Consider the following 19,862-nt stretch of genomic DNA (forward strand, 5'->3'; position numbering starts at 1 on the left):
CTTAATTAATAATTAATTTTTATTAATTGATTAGTTGATATTTATGTGAATTAAATTAATTTATTTTCTGTAGCGGGTTGTGGGTTTATAGGGGAATAGGGTGGGAAGTAATTTAATTATAATTAATTAAATATGTTAATTAATTCATTGGTATTTATTTTGAATAAATTGTTAATTAATTTTTAATTGATAATTAATTAATTCTTAATTGATAATACATTTTTTATTAATTGATTAATTGATAATTATGTGAATTATATTAATTTATTTTCACTAGAGTGGGAATAGTAAAATGTACCCCTATGCTATCCAACGCTTTCCCTACTGTTGCACTCTCTGGAGTGGGAATAGTAATTTTTACCCCTACGCTATCCAACGCTTTTCCTACTGTTGCACTCTCTGGAGTGGGAATAGTAATTTTTACCCCTACGCTATCCAACCCTTTCCCTACTGTTGCACTCTCTGGAGTGGGAATAGTAATTTTTACCCCTACGCTATCCAACGCTTTCCCTACTGTTGCACTCTCTTGAGTGGGAATAGTAATTTGTACCCCTACGCTATCCAACGCTTTCCCTACTGTTGCACTCTCTGGAGTGGGAATAGTAATTTTTACCCCTATGCTATCCAACGCTTTCCCTACTGTTGCACTCTCTGGAGTGGGAATAGTAATTTTTACCCCTACGCTATCCAACGCTTTCCCTACTGCTGCCCCCTCTGGAGTTGGAATAGTAATTTTTACCCCTACGCTATCCAATGCTTTCCCCACTGTTGCACTCACTGGAGTGGAAATAATCATTTTTACCCCTAAGCTATCCAATGCTTTCCCTACTGTATCACTCTCTGGAGTGGGAATAGTAATTTTTACCCCTACGCTATCCAACGCTTTCCCTACTGTTGCACTCTCTGGAGTGGGAATAGTAATTTTTACCCCTACGCTATCCAACGCTTTCCCTACTGTTGCACTCTCTGGAGTGGGAATAGTAATTTTTACCCCTACGCTATCCAACGCTTTCCCTACTGTTGCACTCTCTAGAGTGGGAATAGTAATTTTTACCCCTAAGCTATCCAATGCTTTCCCTACAGTTGCACTTCCAGGAGTGGGAATAGTAATTTTTACACCCCCGCTATCCTACGGTAATAATATTGTGTATTTTTTTATAAATTTTATGTTAATATATATATATATATGTTTTAACAGATATGATTGTATATTTGTTTTCTAAGTTAAATTAGTTATTTAATAATTTTAAGGTAATTTAAGTATTTTTAAGTATATTTTAGCTATTTATTTTTAATATATTTTTAATTTTACATTATTTTTAAGAAATTCGATATTTTTACAAAGTATATATATATATAAACGATATTTTGGGTTCAATATTTTGGTACTTACCTGTTTGTAGATATGAATTCGATATTTTGTCTGTCGATATTTGGAATCTATATTTTGGGTAGTCTATATTTTGTCCCTCGATATTTAGTCAGTGATCCGGCGCTCATGCAGGGCAGGGCGGGAGCCCCTCCCCAGTAGCGGAAGCTCACTCCTCGAGGACACTGGGGACATCGACTCTGACAACTCCCACAGTGACAGTGTAAAATTGCTGGTGGTGACTCCTGGGATGGCAGATGACTTTATCTGAAGCTGCTTGGGCTTTGGGGTGGGCCTGACTCCCTGGTGTGTTGCTGAACTGTCGGTGGCTGTCTCTGGGCTTGAGATGCCCTGTTCGAGTGGGGCCGGCTTGCTCTGGACAGTTTGTGCATCAGAACTCTGTCCCTTGCTGCTCACCCCCCCCTTGGGTGCCTTACTGGGGTAGGGCCTCACTGAGGGCTATGTTCCACATGCTGTTTGGGTGACTGACCATTGTCAGGCTACCCTGGGGTCGGGGAATTGTTCAACATGGGGGTTCATTTGTTGATAGTTTTGTTTAGTTGTTTGCAGAGTAGTGTGGTTGTGTATGCAGGGAAGGGGGCCCCCTTATGTTGCGGTGGGGTGGATTCCTGCAGAAATGACAGGTACATCTAACATTGTGAGGTTCCTCACATGGAATATCCGTGGTATGGGGATGATGGCCAAACGCCACAACATCAACTCCTACCTGCGGCGCAGGGATGTGCACATTGCATTCCTCCAGGAGACACATCTTAACAGGGAGGAGGCTGGGAAGGAGAAGGAGAGGTGGAAGGGTCAGATCTTCGTGACCACTTTCTCGTCCTTTGCCAGGGGTTGTTGATTTGGGTGAGGCCTGGGGTTCCCTTTGCTCCTGAACACTCATGGCTTGATACTGAGGGGCGGTATATCCTACTCACGGGGAGGCTAGTGGGGCAGGAGGTGATGCTAGGCAATGTATATGCACCTAACCAAGACCATGTCTGCTTCCTGGAGTCTTTCTCCGCCCCCCTGGCTCACTGCATGACGGGTTCTCTAATCCTGGGGGGTGACTTTAACTGTGTAGCGGACTGCTCTACTGACCGATCGCACCCTCCTCTGCCGGGGACTCAGCGACATCGCACGGCATTGGGTTTCTGAACCTGGATATCCCATTGGGGCCTCGAGGACACTTGGAGACTGCAACATACAGGAGACAGGGAGTGCTCCTTCTTTTAGAAGGTCCACCTGGTTCACTCTAGGCTTGATGTATTTCTCTGTTCCCCGGCCTTTAATGGCTCAGTTTCCCATTCTGAATATCTGAGGCGCCCTCTATCGGATCTTAGCCCACTACTCATGCTACAACACTTGCTGGGGCGGCGTCTTCCGGTCCCTACATGGAAATTGAACCCGTTGTTGCTTGGGGATGGCCTCTTCCGAGCCTCCCTGTTGGCACTGGTTCACGCATACTTCCTTATCAGTGCCGGCACGGCCTGCTCTCACCAGGGGGAGTGGGAGGCGTTCAAGGTGGTTGTGTGTGGCCACTGCATGGCTCGGGCATGTGGGGCCCACAGGGAGATTAACCGGGAACTCCTAGATTTGGAGGTGACCATCAGTAGGTTAGATAATTTACACGGTACAGATGATGCGGCCCAGGGGTCATTACAGTATGCACGGGCACGTTATAATGACACGTTGGGCAGGCTGAAGTGCTACAACTATAAGGACTACTTGGACAGAGTGCAAAGAGAGAAGCGGAGGGCGGGTCGATTGTTAGCGCGATTAATTAAATCTGAGCTCCCGTTACATGGCTAGGTTTAGACTCAGGGGCAAGGTGCATGACCCGGACGTCATTAATGACTCCTTCTTATCACATTATGAGCGCTTGTATGAGGCCCCGGCTGCGGCCTCCTTGTCGGATATTCGACAATTTCTAGGCCCTCTGCCACTCCGTACGTTGGATGTGGATGCACGGGAAGACTTGGGGGACCCAATGACTCTGCAGGAAGATGGAGCCACCATAGCAGTGCTGGCACCTGGTAAGACACCTGGGCCTGACGGCCTCCCAGCCGACCTCTATCAGCGGTTTACTGACATCCTTGCCCCACGTCTGGTGGCATTGTTTGTGGAGGCATATGAGGGAGGGGGGATGTGCCCAACTCCACCCAAACTGCGCTTGTGATCCCGCTCCCCAAGTCTAAGGAACCAGATGCAGGAGTGAGGGATTATTGGACTCTGTCCATGCTCAATCTGGACTTCAAGATTTTGAGCAAGGTGTTGGCGGGCAGACTGCTTCCACACATGACATCCCTGATTCATCTTAACCAAAACGGGTTTATTCCCACACGTAGTACCTCCTATAATATCCATAGGCTCTACTCTGTACTTTTTCATGAGGACACATCAGCACTCCAGCAAGCGGCGGATTCGTTTGTTTACCTGGAGAAGGCATTTAACACGGTAAGCTGGGAGTACCTCTTCGCGGTGATAATGCGCATGGGTCTGGGAAATGATTGGGTACAGTGGGTACGGCTTCTTTACCCCTCGTCCACTGCGAGAGTTAGGACGGATCAAACCATATCTAGATTGTATAGGATTTCTCGAGGGAATCAGCAGGGGTGTCCCCTTTCCCCAATCCTGTTTGCCCCGGCTGTTGAACCGCTAGCAGAACGGTTCCGCCTCGGGGGGAGAGGGTTGGGGCTGACATTGGGTGGGCGAAGGCATCACATCTCTCTTTATGTAGATAATTTATTGTCAAACCTTACAGAGGCAGTTGGGGGTGCCGCTAAAGCTTTACATATCCTGGACGGTTCTGCCCTGCTTTCAGGCCTCAAGGTCAACAAATCTCAGACATATCTATTTCCCATAGCTGAGCCCTTGCCCAGACCTGAGGCGCTGCCGGTCGACACTCTTTGAGTGCAGCGCACATTTAAATACTTGGGCATACATATCTTTCATGACTTAGATGATTTAAAGGACAGGAACCTAAGAAGGGCGCTGCGTTCTCTTTGCTCTTGTGTTTATTTCTGGAGCACGTTACAGCTGCCAATCATGGCCCGGATCGCATTGTCTAAAATGGTCATGCTGCCTAGACTGTTGTCTTTTTGCATAAATCTCCCGGTTTTAATGCCTAGGAGCTGGTTTCGCCCTCTGCATGCACTCCTGCGGGATCTGGTCTGGCGGGATGGACGCCGGAGGGTGTCCCTGAAAACTTTGCAGTACCCCATATCGGAGGGAGGATTGGGGTGCCGAATTTTGAATTTTATATGCTAGCTGCCCAGTTACAGTGGATAGCTCAGTGGGTGGAGGGTGTGAATGAGGAGGGAACGTGCCTGACGGATCCGGCATCCAGCTCAAGACTAGTGATGACGAGGCTGCTGCTGCCGGCTGCGCCCATCCTTAGATGCTCCTTACTGCAGCGTACTCGTGGAGATGATGCCACAAGGGTAGGCAACTACCTGCAAAGTATTCTCCTATGCTGCCTCTGGTGGGACTGCCACATGGGGACCCCCAATCTTTATTTACCAGTGTCGAACTGGCCAGATGGTTGGAGGCTGCACTGGACAATGTTGGGGACTGCTATCTGGATAAGTCACTGATTACTTTCACGGAACTGGTGGATGGTAGTGGGCTCCCCCTGGGTCAGTTTCTACAATATGAGGCGCTGACGCGCAGGTTCGCGCATTTATGGGGCTGTGGGAGGGAGGGAAGAACCTGACACACACCTGGTTCTCCATGCCTTATTCACTCTTGGCACCATGAGCAACCTGGTGAAATAGCTTTATGCCGTGCTAGTAGAGGCTTCTGTCGGCTCTTGGACGGATTGAAGGAGCGTTGGGATAAGATTAGGGGTAGGGTCTTTACCGACTCTTAGTGGCAAAAGGTTTGATGTTATCCAAAAAAGGCCTCCCGCAATACCCGTTTGAAATATATCCAATTCAACTACATACACATGACCTATATGATGCCCATAGGATTAACGTGATGTATGGGGGGACGTGTGACAGTCTCCCAAATGCACCCACCCAGATGCTGATTTTGGCCATATGACCTGGGATTGCCAGGGGGTGCGTCCTTTCTGGGAGGCAATATTGGGTAAGATCAAAGACGTGCTGGGAAGGGTGTTGGCTCTTACGATGCAGACGTGCCTGTTGGGTCTTTTTCCTCGGCCACCTCAGCCCTTAGTTAGATGGAGTGGAAATCCCTGAGGGTGCCACAGGTTGCAACCTGAGACAGGGATGTTATTACCTGGGCGGGGGCAGAGGGTAGAGTGCAGGCATGGGAGGAAGCCCAGGGAATGAGAAAACACCTGATTGCTGAGCAATGGAGAGAGGTAATGGCTGAGTGGGAGAATCGGGCTGGCCCTAGCAGTGGAGGGTGTGAGTCCGAGCATGAGTCCCAAACGGGCTCTGTAGTACGTGCTACTCCCCTGTGGCATTGAGGGTTTAAACCACAGGGAGGCAGCACATAGGTCTGCGAGATCAGCGGGAGTGTTGGCTGGGTGCAGAAGCGATGCCAGGAGTGAGGAGGGCCCCCATCTTAGACCGGCCCGTGGGTCATCTATGCTGTTAATTCCATTAGACATCAGTGATTCGACATGTTCACACCACTCCTCTGTACAGGTTACACTTTCTTCTCTCTATTTTTGTTTTTTCATCCCTCTTTCTTCAGAATCCAAGTCTCGTTATTGGCTTGTTGTGATTATGCTTATGGTTAAATAGGCAGATGATGGACCGGTGTTGAGCGACTACCTACAGAATAGTTGCATTATAATTGTATTAGTGGAACTAGTACTGGTCAAAATAGTCGGTAACTGCTGATGTGAATTGTTTTGTTTTTTCTTCTTCTCCTGATTTGTAATGGGTCTATCGTACTATATAAAATACCAATAAAAATATCTTTTAAAAAAAAGTGTTTAATGATTTTCCCTTCCTTTGTGCAACATTGTGCTTGACATTTATCCGGCACTACATTGATTGATACCTGTCAGCAGTCTTTGCTGTTCTGGCTGCAATTATCTGGTGCTGGTTGGTGTTGTTTTTTGTGCTCTTCCTTTTTGGGCAGATTAAGGAAGCCACAGTTTGTTTTTATGCTAAAACAAAGTCTACCACTGCTTCTCATAGTGGTTCTATTGCAGACACTATATCTTTGATGCAGCTTAATTCCTCTGGAGAGATAGTTACTACTTCTGCTTGTCGTACCCCTTCCATGCAGTCCTCCTCGAGTAAAACTCGGTGACCCTCTTCCGTTGCTAAGAGGCTAAAACAAGACCAACTGTCACCTGAAAAATCTTCATGTTCGATCTCTTTAGAGTTTTTGCTTGAGGAGATTTGGGCACTGAGTCCCTTTGTTGAGGAAACAAACAATTTATACAAAAACTGGATGATAACTGGTCATTAATGAAAAATCGGGTTTCCTTGGTGGAGCAGCAGGTGGTGGAATTGCAAGTGAAACTTCTAATATTAGTCCTCTGGAAAAAGAGATTGTTCAGCTTAAGAAGCATGCAGAAGATTTGGAAAAACAGGAATAGGCAGAATAACCTCTGTATTTATGGTCTTCCTGAAGCACTTGACGGTGATGATCCTGTTTCCTTTTTCACCTTTTTTCTCCCAAGACTGCTGGATATGTCCTCTTCTACTTCACTTAACATCCAGAGAGCTCATAGTTTGGGCCCTTGTCTTACTTCTTCTGTGTCACTCAAGAAGCCACAAGAGGACATCATATTCTTTTTACAATTTACAGATTTGCTTTTGACTTTTGCTCTGGTTAAAGGTAAGAGGCAAGTGTCCTGGTTAGGTCACAAGATCTTTTTGTCTCATGATGTGTCTACTGCCACTGCAGCCTGTAGAAAAGAGTTCCTTATTCTTTGACCTTCCTTAAAGACTTTATGTGCCAGATATGGTTTATTTCTAACCCTGGGCGAAGGACTACGCTACGCATGCGTAGTTTGCGCTACTTCACACGTAGCACAGTGCAAACACATGTAGCGTAGTGCAGCGGTCATTTTTTGCTTGCTCGCGGCCCTCAATGTCACGTTGGTAACTGCGAGCGAGCAACATGACATCCCGGCGAGACTTTTTCCTCGTTCGCGATCAGCAACATCAAGTTGCCGATCGCGAGCATGGAAAATAAACCTCCCTGCAAGAGTCTCAATGCGTGGAGGTCAGGTTTCATTGCGATCGGTCGCATATGCTCGCGACTGCTCGTGATGAGAAACTACCAGTTCGCGTTAAGAAAGCTGCCGCTCGAGTAGAGATCTACTCGAGCGGCAGAAAATGACTGCTTGCACTGTGCGAACAAGCATCCCGCAGTGTGCGATCAGTGCGAACAGCATTTTGCACAGTGCACTACGCAGTTAGCATAGCTACGCGTAGCTTGCGTAGTGCGAAGTGCACTTCGGTTAGCTACGCGTAGCGCTACTACGCGAACTACACCCAGGGTTATTTATTTCATCCCTGTATTTTTAAAGTGACTTATCACAATAACACTACTGTATTTGAGGACCCAGCAGAACTTAAGTAGTTCATACAAGTTCATATATCGGATACCGTGGATACTAGTGGTCCTTCTTTACGTAGATTTTTCCGCTGATACCGTTTTGTACGGTTGGCCTTTGAGTTGATTTCTTATTCCACTATGGTCTTTACATGTTTTCTTATGTTTTCTTTGTTCTTTTTCTTGGTGGTATTGTTATATTTTGAAATGTAATTTATTATATTATGCCCTTTTGTTCTTTTCACTGAGTCGTCATGTTCATCTGCATTCTGTACCATCTTTCCTGAATGTATATCGTCCTGGGGTAGCGTGGATTCCTCCCTTATAGGTGTGTCATCTGTCTTTGTGTCGTCATCAGCCCATTTCCTTTTGTTCTTCTTTTCAGGTATGTTTTTCCTAGTCATCCTTTTTGGATATGTACTGTCTTCTCTTCTTGTTCATTGTCTCCCTTCATCCTTTTTTATTATCTTCTTCCTTCCTTGTCTTTTTTTCTCCTCTTGTTTTTTTTGTAGATTCTCTCCTTTTTCTCCTACCTACATTATGCTTTCTCTTCCTTATATTCTATGTTGGCCTTTTCTTGTATGCCTTATGTTTCTTCATCTGTTAGTATCTCTTTAATGTTCATAATTCCGAGTGATATCTTGGAATATTAAAGGATCTCTTAATCCGGCTAAACTACAGAGAGTATTATTTCACCTAGGAATATCTAATTCTGATTTGGTTCTTCTTCAGTAAACCCACCTCATTCATTGTGAAGCCTTGAAATTTAAGCAGGCTTGGGTGGGTTGTATTTGTTTCCCCATCGCTTAATAAAACAAGCATTTGCAATGCAATCGGTCTCGCAGTTGTGAAAATTAGAGCTGTTGGCGTTTAAAATGGCAATTTTTTTTAACTTTTGTTTTTTTCATTTGCAGTTGCCTATGCTCAACCTAAAAAGCAAAAGACTCCTGTTAACGGAAGGACAAAATAAAAGTTATTTCAAACCCAAAACTGTTACCTGATGTCACAGACAGAACAGTATGTATGTAGTATGATTTGTAGAATACTGCTAATGCTCAAGAAAGAGCTTCCAGTAACGGATTTGTTAGACAGCAAACGCAGAGGAAGGATTATGAAAATGGAGAGCAGAGAGCGTAATTACTAAAGATTCACTTCTAATCAAATAAAAGCATAGCTTTGATTTTTTACCGCAACAGAAGGATTAGAATTTCAAAAGAAAGCAAATGACCTTGGAGGAGGGAGTGAGTCGGATTTGTAGGACTGCTGTCATCCTTCAAAATACACCTAGTTGTTTGCCTACGAGGCAGTCCATATGAGTCACTGGTCAAAGACGTCACGTCCTACTGACAGATGAGGGCGAAGGTTCAAGGTGTGCAATAGTGCACAGTTTGTTCTTCATTTCCTATTATTTTTATTTTGTCTAATAAACATTACCTTAGAAATATGTTGCTGCTAAATAACTATAGAGTGACAGAATAACGCTCATATATTCTGTCTCACTGTGTGAGTAATGTGGATACTGTACTCTTACTATAGGACGAACAAAAATGTAAAATTCTACTACCAGATTCTCTACTCCATCAAAACCATGAGACACGTGGAAGTTGCAAATTAAAACAGGACTCACAGACCAGAAATTCAGCTGAGTGTATAGGCTATAAAGTAAAGTTTGAGTGCAAACCAGTTTCCCTACAGAGAAAAAACATTATAGAACAAGATCTAGAGGCGTTGTCAATGTTTACAGTCATTTTTGTATATCAGCCTAACTGCACTGCACCAGGCTAAAAGTTTAAAAAAAAATAAGTGCTGCGACATGGTCAACATTGTCCTCTTTCTTTATAGCGCTTTTTTCTTACTTTCAAACATGCTTTTTGAAGACACACATCGATACGTTTCTCACAATTTGAAGCACTTGCTTTACTGTAAAACTATTGATGCCTATCGCCCTGTTCGCGCTACCTAAGTATGCTTACTTCTAAAAAAATAATACAACGAAGATCTCTACATTAACTTGGGTGAAGATTAAATTCCACTGCAGTGAGGCCCCAGAGCCCATCTCTGGCTCACCCTACTCTGTGCACAACGATACAGCTCTTCCCTTCTGCATGCAGCCACTTCACGATGGCTACTGCTCTCTGGAGGGCATCCTGTCGAACAGTTTCCAGCTGCCCTCTGTGTGTCAGAGCGCGGTCTCTGAGTTTGACTATACAGTCAACAACAGCAATGTCTTCGCTGGGTTCACCGGAGGCAGAAACAGCACAGGGAAGAAGTGCCGCCATTTTACTAATGCAGACTTCACGTCCGCAGTGAGAAGAAAAGGAAGCATAACCAAAACAAGCATTTGCAATGCAATAGGACTCGCATTTACGCGAGACCTATTGCATTACAAATGGGAGTGGGGGCGGGCGACAAGGCGCAAGCAATGGGGGGCAGCGGGTGAGAAGGCACGGACTGCAGGAGGGGGGCACGTGAAGAAAGTAGTGCTGTGCAACACTCGAAGTAAAGGGGCCAGTTTCCATTGAATGACACAAATGACGACATTGCCTTCATAAGGAGGGACTAACAAACCTAAAACCAATTGGAAGGCAGCATGTAAGACACAAGCCACTGAAAAAGATGGGCAGAGCTTCCACTCCATACTGAATACTGCATGCCTCGCAAAGCGAGCAGTGCATGTGCGCTGCCGCTATAGGCTCGACCTAAAGAATAGTGTTGCTATATTGTGCAGAAAAAACTCTCAATGTTACTATGGTGTCTCAAGACGTGGATGATATGGAGCGATGGTTTACTGTAAATCTTATTATTGACAATGTTTATCCTACTATAATGAATGTTTATGCACCTACACAACCCGATTTTTCTTTTTGGCCCTCCATTGAGCGGATGTGCACACAATTTTATGATACATAATTTATCATGGGAGGGATTGTAATCAAATTATGGACCTGATTTTAGATAGGCAATCCTCAGTTCAATTTGTGCCAAATAAAATGTATAAGCAAATTCATTCTGCTATTTCTAAAGGAGCCTTGGTAGATTCCTGGAGATTGTCTAATCCTAATGGCCGAGATTACACCTTTTATTAAACTTTTCATGGTACACTGTCAAGATTAGACCATATATTTCTTTCTAAAATCCCTTGCACAATATGTTATACATTCTCATTTAACTCCAATTGTGCCTTCTGACCATGCTGTCATTATAACCGACTTGGATTTAGTTCCCCTTCATTCCCCCACACATAGATAGCGATTTAAAAATTCTTTATTGCAGGATGCTCAGTTTTTAATTGCGTTTATTTCTTCTGCCCCAGAATTTTTTTCTGGTTAATGATGGCATAGATGTTTCTCCTTCTTTACTCTCGGATACGTTCAAAGCCTCAGTATGGGATTTCATTTTGAAATATGTATTAAGGAAAAGAAGAGTCATTTAGGAGAACATAATATGTTGCTCTTGAGGATTAAGCCCTTGAAACAGAAGTATTTCCCTTCCAAATTATCTTCTGATCTTAGAACTTTTTTTCAAACCAAATTGTAATTTAATACCATTTCTTCTGAGGAAGCTGATTCTATCCTCCTTATAACTAATGCATGGTAATACCATGAACAGAATAAGGTTGGCAAATAATTGGCAAATTATCATAAGGGAAGAAGGGAGAGACACATTATTGACATCAGTCCACTACTAAACATCAGGATATTTTGGAAGAATTTGTTAAATTTGATAAATCTCTTTACACCCCTGAATCAGATTCTAATTCCTCAGTGATTGTAGATTATTTAGATCAGATCCCTCATCCTGTTCTTCCAAATCTGGATTTTGACTCCTTAGAAAATGACCTTACTTCTGATGAAATTGCTTCAGACTTAAGAATGTTAAAAATGGGGAAATTGCCAGGCCCTGATGGCTTCACAGTACAGTTTTATGTTAACTTCTTTAATATTCTCCTTCCTTATTTATATCGCTTGTTTCATCATTTCACAATATCTACTTCCACTTCTGGTACCTTCTTAGAAGCCATCATTTATCTTATTCACAAGGATGGTAAAGACCACCATGAACGTAAAAATTATCAACCTATCTCTTTGTTGAATGTTGACTATAACATTTTGGCCAGGCTCTTAGCTTTTCATTTGGAATCCTTTCTTCCTCATCTTATAGGGAAAAAGCAATCAGGATTTGTTAAAGGAAGAGTTTTATCTGATTGCTAGATTATTTTCTAATTTCTAATTAAAGCTACTTCATTTAAATCTTCCCTCGCTGCTATTACGATAGCTGCTGAGAAGGCATTTGATAGAATTAATTGGGAGTTTTTGTTTAATTCTTTAACATGGAATGGATTCTGCCCTAAATTCATATCTCTTATTTCCATTTTATATCATGCCCCCAAGCATCTTCTGTACTGATGAATGGGTTAATATCCTTATACCTTCTGCTTTTTAGGGGAGTAAGGCAAGGTTGCACACTTTCTCCTTTGTTATCCGTTTTAGCTCTTGAACCCTTTCTTTCTCAGATTCATCTTAATTCTTCAATTGCTGGTTTTCCTTTTGGTGATCGTCATCTGAAATTTGCTACTTCTATTTCTTTCTTCTCCTGAAAGGTCCTTGCCCCCTCTTTTTCATGAAATTTCTTTATGTTCAAAAGTTTTGGCTTATAAAATTAATAAAGACAAAACGGAGGTTCTTCCGCTTAATAGATATACTTTGAGCCATTCTTATTCTATCACTGGTTATCAATGGAGCACATCTGCTAAAATCAAATATTTCGGTGTTTGATTTACAAATTCTATTCTAGATACTGTTAGAATTAAATGTACTTCATATCAAGGTTGAGTTATTCTTTCCTCTTGGAACCCTTTATTTTTCTCTTGGTGGGGTTGTTTGGATTCTATTAAAATTATGATTTCCCCATTATTGTTCTATCTCCTTTCTCTGTTGTCAGCTCAAGTTCCAATATATATATATTTTTCAATTCATTCATTGCTTCTTAAAGTTCTTTGGAAAAATAAAAGGCCCTGAATAACTTTAGTTACTTTACAAAAGTCAAAATTGGCGGGGGAGTTAATTTCCCACATTGTTATGGTTATCACAGAGGTTTTGCTTTACATCAAGCAGCCCTTTGGACTCCGGATTTGTCTTTGTCTTTCTCTCTTTCATGTATAGATATTGTAAAAGCTTTTCTTCTTTCCGTTACTTTTAAAGAAGCGTAATCTCTATCCTACTAAGTCATTTCTGCATTCTCTTCTACTGAACACTGTGTTGATGCTTCGTTCTACATTCCTTCCACTTACTCTGACTACGTCTTTGAAAATGCCGATATGGTATAATTCCCTAATTAAGATTAATAATAGATGTTTTTGGTGTACTTAGAAAGACATGGGTCTGATGTTGGTATCTTAACTTTTCTATAATGATTCTCCTATCTCTTTTCCTCAATTATGACTTATGTATCATTGTCCTCAATCGTTTTATCAATTTTTTTAGCATTGATGAATGTGGTCCTTAATATCAATCAATCAATCAATCAATCATGCCATTTGTATAGCGCACTACTCACCCAGGAGGGTCTCAAGGCGCTTGGGGGGAAGGGTATGCTACTGCTCGAACAGCCAGGTCTTGAGTTGTTTCCTGAAGGCGAGATGGTCCTGGGTCAGCCGAAGGTGGATGGGGAGGGAGTTCCAAGTCTTGGCAGCCAGGTAAGAGAAGGATCTTCCTCCGGCAGTGGCTCTTTGGATGCGTGGTACGGCTGCGAGGGCGAGGCTGGTGGACCGTAGCTGGCGGGTGGGCATGTAGAAGGTCAGGCGGTCGTTGAGGTACTTGGGGCCCAGGTCGTGGACAGACTTGTGTGCGTGGGTGAGGAGCCGGAACGTGATCCTCTTGTCGACGGGGAGCCAGTGCAGGTTCCTCAGGTGGCTGGAGATGTGGCTGCGTCGGTGGACATCCAGGATGAGTCGGGCGGAGGCGTTCTGGATGCGCTGGAGTAGCCCTGCCACTAGTAAACGTTGCAATAAATGCAGGAAAATTGGCCATTTTTAAAGTTCATGAAGAAGGAGATAACCAACATTTAAAGTTAATGTTGTGGCTCTTGATGTGGAGGAATGTTCTAATGATTTATCTAAGGTAGTTCTTAAAATTCACACAGATTTGTATTCTACTGATAGCAAAGATGTCTGCAAATAAGAACAAAGGTACATGGTGTGAGTGATTATTGGTGATGCTACCCATAACATGATAGCTGATTCAGGTGACCCCATCACCATTATATCTGATTTTGCTTTTTATCATTATTGGGAAAGAATGTTCCTCTCAGACCATAGCTTGTCTTCGTGAAACTGCCTTTACCAAAGTTTATGTCGGTGTCAAGGGGCAGAATTTGTTGAGGTGGCAGGATTTAGCCACGATTGGCTTAATGCTCGACCCTGTCTCTGAGACCCCACTCCTGGTTGCCAATGTTTCTGTGTCTCTGATTGAATCTGCTTCAGGGAATAACACCACCATTATCATTGAGAGGTTTCCAGAGAGGTGTTTAAAAATAGAATTGGTTCTAATGCAAAAGTAGGCTTAAATCCAATGATGTACCGATCATACATAAGGTTAGATCTATCCCTTTGAGAGTGAGGGATGACCTTAAGACTTGAATTTGGACATTTGTTTCTCAGGGCATAATACAAACCACTGATTCCTCTGAATGGGTTAATCCCATAGCCGCGGCTTTTTGCACGGGAACGCCTACTCTGCATCTCATTAGCGATAGTCATCTGTGGCGATGTTTTTGAGGCTGCTATCGCAGGTAAACTGGTGCTATGGGCTGTTAGCACCAGCTTGTGAATGGGGTGATAATTTTATCGCGACTTTGGCTGCGATAAAGTGCAGACAACTCGGTGATACCTCCTTGAGAATATGCCCCAGCGTCTCTTAGAATTACGAGGAAGATCTACTCTTAATTTGCTCTTTCACAGGATGACTTTTAAAATACCACCGAAAGGTGTTATATAAACATTGCGGAAAGCATAAGACGGTTTAAAGACATGTAAACAGAAAGCATTGGTGTTGACAAGCATGAGAGTACAGACACAAAATATGAAATAAAGCACATACAAACATGTCAACCTTCGATTACAGGGCAATGTTGTTAAAATCCTGTGCACAGCCCACCATTGACCCAACTCTGAAATGGTGTCGCTTTTGAAACCTGTAGCATTTTCAAATACTATTCGCAGGACTATAAATGAATAATCCATATTTGTAAAGTGCAAACATAGGTTTCAAGGCGCTCACATGCTATCTCATCGGCTGGCCCCATTGAATGCCCCCACGTTAAATGCCCTCCTCAAGGCTTTGCCATGAGCTTTAACCTGCAAACTAGATGTTTGTCTTGGGAGACCGTGAAGGAGATGTCATATAGAGTTGATCAGCTGGTCCAATTCTTTTGAAACACTGAAACGGATTGCAATGATTATGTAAAGCATCTAAAAGACACATAGAACACATTGGAAAGGTCGTAGCGTTCTGCTCAGTGTCCAAAGCTCTAAAATACTATAAACAAACCTGAAACCTTTCTGATACTTTTCCTGTTAAGGAAGACTTCAGCTGATGAAATAATAAGCAGTGGTTACTTTGATGCATGGTCCAGTGGCAGGAAACTGAATCTGATTGGCTAGTAAGCTGTATCAAAAAGTAATGAGCGAAGAGATTGCTTTGCAGATGAATGAGAAAGATTCAAACAATCCTTAGGAATGTGTGAAGGTAAATGATGCCAAAGTTGAACTAATGTTTAATTCTCATTCCTGTTTGAGTATTATTGCTGAATAAACTTTCAGAAAGATACTCAATGATAAAATTAAAGGATATTTTCAGGGGGTGATTGAATACAAAAGGAGATGTGCTGTGTCCCAGGTTTATGTGTCGGAAAAAGGAGATACTATTATGGGTTGTTGGCTGGTGATGGAGCAAGGTGGAAACAAAAAATGTTGTATACCACTTGTAAGATTAACTTTCTATAACAGTAATACGTACTAAGGAGCCGATTATGATGGCGGACGGAAACGGGTTCCGTCCGCCAAGGACGGGGCCAAGATACTCCCGACCGCTCCGCGGATAAACCGCCATTGCGATTAGGATAATATTGTCATGAAACTCCGTCCGCGGCGGACGTAGTACATCAAACCCCGTCCGCGGCGGACGGAGTACACCTGAGACCGCCGCAAGCGGACGGAACCTAAGAAACACCGTCCGCCGCGGACGAACATGACCGCGTGAACAGGCACAGCCACCACAATACCTGCGGAGGCTCCGTGCCCGCGATTAGGATAATGCCGCCTGTCCCACGGAACTCACCTCCATCCACGACCGCTGCGGAAACAATGCAACGATAAACTCAGCATCCCAGCGGAAGGACAACACGAACACTATCCCTACCGTCAAACCAATTTCCAAATGGCTGACAGAAGTAAATACAAAACACACTACACAGGACACCCACCCACCTGAAACACCCACACCAAAAACAAGTCACAATGACACCCCCCCAAGCACCTAAAAATTCACTGAAGTCAACACACCCACCTAGCATCTGACTGGCAACAACCATTGGGACACTACCACGACACCGAGTATAAAAAGATTCCCACCCACTACCACAATCCTTTGCACCACAGCATAGCTGCAAGCAAGAGGCTCAATACGACTAACAGCAGACACAAAAGTCCACACATACAACCTGCACACAAACACACCCACCACACAAACACCCACCACACCATTCCTACAGACCACACACCTGCACATCCCAACCCACTCCACCCACACCTTGCACATCACACACCATGGCACCAAAGAAAAATCCTAAATTCACTGACACAGAGTTGAAGGTCCTGGTGGATGAAATCATCCGTGTCGAACCCCACCTATTCGGCACACTAGTCCAGCAGACCACCGTGGCAACCAAAAACCACATGTGGGACTGGATAGTCAGTCGGGTGAATGCGCCAGGGACCGTGCCACGAACCAAGCACGACATCCAGATGCGGTGGCACGACCTCAAAACAAGGGTCAAAGGCATCCGTGCAAACAATCACCTGCGGGCACACCACACTGGCGGCGGCACACCCCCGGAGCCCATACCCTATGCAGAATGGGAGGAAAAGGTGCTGGGCATACTGCACCCAGAGAGCCTTGAAGGAATCGACGAGGGAGAAGAGGCTGGTAAGTACAAACCAAGCACCACTATCACACCGACATGGTCTGCCTCACACAACTGAGAGGTCACATCCCCCAGGCCCCAAACCATGCATGTGGGCCACATACTCACCAAAATGTGAACGACTCCCAACAGGCCCCCATGTCCACAGGGAGGGTGGGGGGGGTGTGTGTTGAGAGGTGGGTGGGGTGTGTTGGGAGGTGGGTGGTGTGTGTTGGAAGGTGGGTGGTGTGTGTTGGGAGGTGGGTGGGGTGTGTTGGGAGGTGGGTGGGGTGTGTTGGGAGGTGGGTGGGTTGTGTTGGGAGGTGGGTAGTGTGTGTTGGGAGGTGGGTGGTGTGTGTTGGGAGGTGGGTGGGGTGTGTTGGGAGGTGGGTGGTGTGTGTTGGGAGGTGGGTGGTGTGTGTTGGGAGGTGGGTGGGGTGTGTTGGGAGGTGGGTGGGGTGTGTTGGGAGGTGGGTGGGTTGTGTTGGGAGGTGGGTAGTGTGTGTTGGGAGGTGGGTGGTGTGTGTTGGGAGGTGGGTGGGGTGTGTTGGGAGGTGGGTGGGGTGTGTGGGAGACCAGCACTACAACTCCCAACAGGCCCCCATGTCCACAGGGAGGGTAGTGGTGTGTGTTGGGAGGTGGGTGGTGTGTGTTGGGAGGTGGGTGGTGTGTGTTGGGAGGTGGGTGGTGTGTGTTGGGAGGTGGGTGGGGTGTGTGAGAGAGCAGCACTACGACTCCCAACAGGCCCCCATGTCCACAGGGAGGGTGGTGGTGTGTGTTGTGCATCATCCACAGTAGACCGACCGTCTCAGCCCGGTCACCCACCGCCGTGCCAGCCCAGTCACCCACCGCCGTCCCAGCCCGGTCACCCACCGCCGTCCCAGCCCGGTCACCCACCGCCGTCCCAGCCCAGTCACCCACCGCCGTGCCAGCCCGGTCCCCACCACCATGCCAGCCCGGTCACCCACCGCCGTCCCAGCCTGGTCACCCACTGCCGTCCCAGCCGGTGACCGGGCTGGGACGGCGGTGGGTAACTGGGCTGGCACGGCGGTGGGTGACCGGGCTGGGACGGTCGGTCTACAGTGGATGATGCAATGTGACTGTAAGGGGGGTCATGAACTGCCATTTTGATTTCCATAATCACAAGTATGTGTTAGCCTGCACCTCCCCCGCAGAAGGCGTGCACCGCCATGGTGGCGCCACTGATTGAACATTGTTGCAAAAGATGCAACCGTCGCGGAAGTGCGCACTTGCGGTTGCCGATGTGTGTCCGTGACGGCACGTGCACAGGCAGCCAATGGGAAGAGGTACCGCGGGGCGCGTATGCGCCATCGACAATGGCGGAAACAGTGCACCGCCACACCAGGGCCTGTCATTGGCCCTTTTCGAATGAGGCATCCAGGGGGAACCAATAGCTGGCGACGTGTGCCACTGACATGGGCTCAGGCCCCTATATATGTGTGACTTTCACAAGCACACATTCACTGCTTTGATCCAGTGCTGCCTGTGACCATCACCTCGACCTGCTGCTGCTGAGCTGACCAACGGCTGCTGCCTGTGACCATCACCTCGACCTGCTGCTGCTGAGCTGACCAACGGCTGCTGCCTGCGACCATCACCTCGACCTGCTGCTGCTGAGCTGACCAACGTCTGCTGCCTGTGACCATCACCTCGACCTGCTGCTGCTGAGCTGACCAACGACTGCTGCTGCTGTGCCACAGTCCAGGACCTTGCCATGCAGAGAGTGCGAGAGACCCGGTCTCGTCCCTTCACCGCAGCGGAGCTGGATGTCCTTGTGGACGGTGTGCTCAGCCACTACCAACGGCTCTACGGTGCACCCGGACAGGTGGTAAGTTCAGTGGTGTACATGTTGTTGGCCATGAGGTGTTCAGTGGCTCCTGTCTTCTGCAAGCCTGGCGGTGTGCTGTGGGACCTTCACATGTGTAGTGCTGAGCATGGCTGCATGTAGAAACGTGTTACTACGATGTTTGTGCATGTCATACTGTCCACTTACGTTACCCTCTTGTCTCCCATCATGGTAGGTAAAGCTGCACCTTCGCAAGGCCGTGTGGAGGACCATAGCACGTGATGTACGGGCAGTGGGGGGTGTGCAATAGACAACACACACACTGCCACAAGCGATGGGACGACATATCCAGGCTTAGCAAGAATGTGGCAGAGATGACACTGGGGATGATTCCAAGATCTACACGTCTGGCCCGCCGCACCATGACCCCTCTGATGCACCGTATCATTGCTGTGACGCATCCTGACCTGTCCGCCCGGCTGAGTGGGGTCCACAGCAAACTAGCGGTAAGCAGAATGTATGTGTATGTTACTTGGGCCTGCAATGCATGTATTGGTGCTCAGACACAGTAGTGACTTCCGTGGTGCGTATGTTTAGCAGGAATACCATGCTGGTGCCATTAGCGGAGTGAGCGTTGGCATCCATGTCCGCCAGGTGGAAAGCCCACTTGCTTAGTAGTTGAGGGTTCCAGGACATGCTGTTGAGGTCTGTGGTCCCATGGCATGACATGTGTGCAGATCTACAGGCACTTGCCATGTTCGCATGGTGTACATGTTTGACAGCCAACACCGGTTCTTTGATGTGAGGATGACTGGTAGGGGTGGGACGTGTGCAGCATGTGTGCTACATGTACTATGTATGTAATGGAATTCTAGATCTGTTGTCCTTCAGTACGTGAGTGTGGCACTTACTCACACCTCGTTTCTCTCTATTTCAGCTTTGGCAGAGGGCACTGACCCACAGACGACGGAGATGAGTGTTGGCAATGCTTCCGGATCAGAGGTCATACACACG

Source organism: Lissotriton helveticus, chromosome 2_1 (assembly GCF_964261635.1).
Source record: "Lissotriton helveticus chromosome 2_1, aLisHel1.1, whole genome shotgun sequence".
Classification (NCBI taxonomy): Eukaryota; Metazoa; Chordata; class Amphibia; order Caudata; family Salamandridae; genus Lissotriton; species Lissotriton helveticus.